Source organism: Penaeus chinensis, chromosome 38, assembly GCF_019202785.1.
Source record: "Penaeus chinensis breed Huanghai No. 1 chromosome 38, ASM1920278v2, whole genome shotgun sequence".
Taxonomy (NCBI): Eukaryota; Metazoa; Arthropoda; class Malacostraca; order Decapoda; family Penaeidae; genus Penaeus; species Penaeus chinensis.
Window position 1 is genome coordinate 3,793,272 of NC_061856.1, and position 5,000 is coordinate 3,798,271.

A 5,000-nucleotide genomic window follows, 5' to 3' on the forward strand; every position below is an offset into this window, starting at 1 on the left:
AATAGAATGTACACGCATCCTCATAAATACTTTCCTCACTCTTGCCCTCTCACACAATTTCCTCTGCACTAACTCACACCTAGAAATAAAATTTGAGACTTTTAAAACCGGTTTATCCTTTTCAGTTACCTTCCTTTTTTGTGTTTTTTCTATTTTATTCTGCATTAGCTTTATTGTATTAGATAACAAGGATATAAAAATTATAAAAAATTTCTTTTAGTACGAATAATGTACGTTTGCTCAAATACGTACATTATTGCCAATGCGCTGGTATCATGTTTAGATTACTAAATAAATAATTATGAGTCACATAAAAATACTTTAATTAAAACAAAAGCAACGTTTGCTTTCGTAATATTCATGGAAATAGTATTTGATCACGTATCATCATGGATATGTTCTTTTATATTTTTGAAATATTTATTTTATAATCTTTTTGAGGATTTTAGCATGTTTTATCATAACTATTTTACTTACTTATATCATAACTATTTTACTTACTTATATCATAACTATTTTACTTACTTATATCATAACTATTTTACTTACTTATATCATAACTATTTTACTTACTTATATCATTTATAATTTGTTCGTATCATGTTTTTTCCTTTTCTACTTTCTCTGCCTTTCTCTGTTTTCTCAACTGCTTGTGTCGACAGGAGAAAAGCCAGTAATTACTTACACAAATTAAGAATACAGCGGGAAGCAGCTGCTACGTTCAATATTTATCTTAATTAAATTTATACACGCTCTGCAAAGGTTATAAATGTTCCTATTCTTTGTTTTTCATTGTAACGTTGCAACATATCTTTTAGATCAAATGTTCGGATGGCACCCAAGCTAAGCCTATTCTAAAACCTTGTAGAAAGGTTATAACCATCATATACATCACTATTCCATTATCTATTGGTATCTATTGACATTCTTAAAACAAAATATGTATTATTCATGAAAAGGCCCTAAAACTGAAAAGAGTGGTACTTTACACTATGTACCCTAGACATGCATACAACTGCAAACTCAAATATAATAAGTTATAGACTGCCTTTCTCATGGCTTTTCTTTATATTCAAAGGATTTCTATATGACGAATTTCCTGAAAAAGTAAAAGTGCCGTGGTGCAGTGGTAACGCGCGCGGCTGTGGGACGGAAGGTTCGCAAGCGCACGGGTTCGAATCCCGAGCACGGTCTGAGGCTAGGAAGGGCATCCACTCGGCGTAACGCCAATTCCTCCCTCTCCTTTCAAGGGACAGGCCCGTCCTAGCCATTGATCAAAAAGGAAGTTTCGTGACGTTAAACCGAAATCGTAAATCGTAAAAGTGCTTATTAATTTAAGTTACTGCTAATTTATTGTCTATTGTGGGCTTTTGACACACACACAAACACACACACACACACACACACACACACACACACACACACACACACACACACACACACACACACACACACACACAAACACACACTTACATGCATGCCATGTGTAAATTAAGCACGTGGCATCATCAATATCATACATATATGCATACATATATCATACATATATGCATATATATAAATATATATATATAATATATACATATATAATATGTATACACATATGTATGATATATTTATATATAGTATATATATATAGATATTTGTATATATATTTATATATATATACATACATATATATATATATATATATATATATATATATATGAAAGATGGAATCCTGCACTGCCGCATTGATAGCGGGTCGTGTGGTATGGTTGGTTTAGCACTGGCCCTACGGTTTCATACCCGGGGTGACCTAGGTTCCACTCAGGGAATATATGTATGTATATATATATATATATATATATCAAATTATATATGTATATATATTTATTTATATATATTATATATTATATATGTATTAAATGTGTGTTTCTATATATATATATATAAATATGCATATATATGTATGTACAACAACAAAGACACACACACACATATATACGTATATATAATACATGTAATATCTGGGCATATATAATAAATATACATACATATGTATATTTATATATAGAATATATATATATATATATATATATGTAAATATATTTATGCGTGTGTGTATCTATAAACACACACCCACGCACGGTTCCATTGGTATTCAGCCCGCACGGGATTCAGCCCACGGAATTCAGCCCACACGGGATTCAGCCCACGGAATTCAGCCCACACGGGATTCAGCCCACGCGGGATTCTGCCCACGGAATTCAGCCCACACGGAATTAAGCCCACACGGGATTCAGCCCACACGGGATTCAGCCCACACGGGATTCAGCCCACGGAATTCAGCCCACACGGGATTCAACCCATGGAATTCAGCCCACGCGGGATTCAGCCCACGGAATTCAGCCCACGCGGGGTTCAGTCCACACGGGATTCAGCCCACACGGGATTCAGCCCACTGAATTCAGCCCACACGGGATTCAGGCCACGGGATTCAGCCCACACGGGATTCAGCCCACACGGGACTTAACTCACGGGCCCACACTGTTGAGTTGAATAGGGGTTTAATTGACATTGAACCCTTAGAAATATGACCATTTCTACTGAACGGATTTTTAGAAAAAAGTATGCCATTTTATCTAGCTTAGGCGAGTGCGTACGTGGGCAGAGCAGAGCAGCAAATGGCACTGATGACAATGCAAGAGCTGTGTTCAGAACAGGGACTTGCGAGGCGCTGTACACGGTGCGAACGTGTCCTGTTCCAGTCTACTATTGTACGCTAAAGAGGGATCATTTTATTCGTTATCTATCTCTCACTAAACTGGTAAAATAGAGAAGAAGATGTGTGTGTTTTCGCTCGAGTCTACATGTATATACGAGAGAGAGAGAGAGAGAGAGAGAGAGAGAGAGAGAGAGAGAGAGAGAGAGAGAGAGAGAGAGAGAGAGAGAGAGTTCACATTCACACGCACGCACTCACCTAAGTTAGAGATTGTGTGTTTTAGTAGGAGTCTGCATATTAATGTGTGTGTGAGAGAGTGAGAGAGAGAGAGAGAGAGAGAGAGAGAGAGAGAGAGAGAGAGAGAGAGAGAGAGTGTGTGTGTGTGTGTGTGTGCGTGTTTACATTTGCACGCACACACACTCGCCTAAGCTGGAGAAGAAATGTGTGTGTTTCCGTTCGAGTCTGTATATATGCGAGAGAAAGAGAGTGTTCACATTCACACGCACGCACTCTCCTAAGCTAGAGAAGATTATATGTTATTATATGTTATACCCAACACACATATAAACGTGTGTTGGGTATAACAGAAACACAGAGTGGCTGAATCCCGTGTGGGCTGAATCCCGCGTGGGCTGAATCCCGTGTGGGCTGAATCCCGCGTGGGCTGAATCCCGTGTGGGCTGAATCCCGCGTGGGCTGAATCCCGCGTGGGCTGAATTCCGTGTGGGCTGAATTCCGTGGGCTGAATTCCGTGTGGGCGGAATCCCGTGTGGGCTGAAACCCGCGTGGGCTGAATTCCTTGGGCTGAATCCCGTGTGGACTGAACCCCGCGTGGGCTGAATTCCGTGGGCTGAATCCCGCGTGGGCTGAATTCCATTGGCTGAATCCCGTGTGGGCTGAATTCCACGTCCACCCCCCCGCACACACATGAAAAGTCACAGTAAGAAATGAAGCGTTTCGAACTCTTCACGAGTTCCTCTTTAGACGAATAATAAACCGAAATGGATCCATTTCGGTTTATAATCTATATTCATTTTTTACTGTGGATGTTTTCCTTTTTATCTTTGTGTACGCGTTACTCTGTTTGTGTCAATATATACATATATATATATATATAATATATGTATATGATATATTTATATATATTTCTGTTTGTATATATATATATTTATATATATTCAATATCACACACACACACAAACACACACACACACACACACACACACACACACACACACACACACACACACACACACTATCTTTAAAGAGACACGCACACAAATATGTATTTAATTACACGTTACTTCAACATGCTCAGATTTCCATTATATTGAGTTTAGAATAGAAATATGAAACTAACATTTTGCTCAGAATTCAAAATATATCAAGTGATGTATGGACGAACTCACAACTAATATTGAAAATCTTGAAAAACTTTCATGTTAAAACGTAAATGCGGTTTTAAAGGTATGCTCTGACTATACTAAAGGATTTTTTTTTTTTTTTTTTTTTTTTTTTTTTTTTAAGTAGAGTTAGTCAAGAAACTAGTTGCGTCATTATTTATCCAGACCTGAAAGAAAAACATTAGTAGTGTCAAGTGTAATTATACATTACAAATGCCATTCTCATGATACATTCTTATGATGTGTTTAGTATTACATAAAGTTGATAGGACAGCAGTCAATGACCTTACAGTACACTGCTCAATATAATTTCACAAATCTCACTACGTTAATTCGTACCTTATGTACCAAGAATATAATCAAGACACTATATATATATTAGTTTCTGATATTAAGTTAAAACTTCAAAATTCAGTGATATACTCTGGAACCAGTAAATCAACCGTATTGATTTAATTAATGTTTTTATAATTAACTTTACATTAAGCATCTCTCATTATGACGACAGGGGTTCCCGTTCTTTTTATGCCATTATTGCCAACAATGGATCAATTAATTAGCCTGAGCGAATGCTGCTGGCACAGGCAACTGGGCGGTTCTGTAATCCTACGGGTCATTGGTAGGCCTAATTCGTAAGATATTGGTTAATATACTTAATCCTGTGGGTTATAAACAGGCTTACGGAATACTGTATGTAGCCTCTTCAGTATGTGAGTGTTGGTGGAAGGAATTATTGGGAAGGAGACCTGGTCAAAACATACAATAAAATCCTACTGTATGGCTGCGTTAAAAGTATATATTAACATCGTATCCGTAATTCAGAGTATTTCAAGCATGACAACAAACGAAGGCATAAGTAGAAATTTCAATAATGCATTTTTCTTATTTGAGAA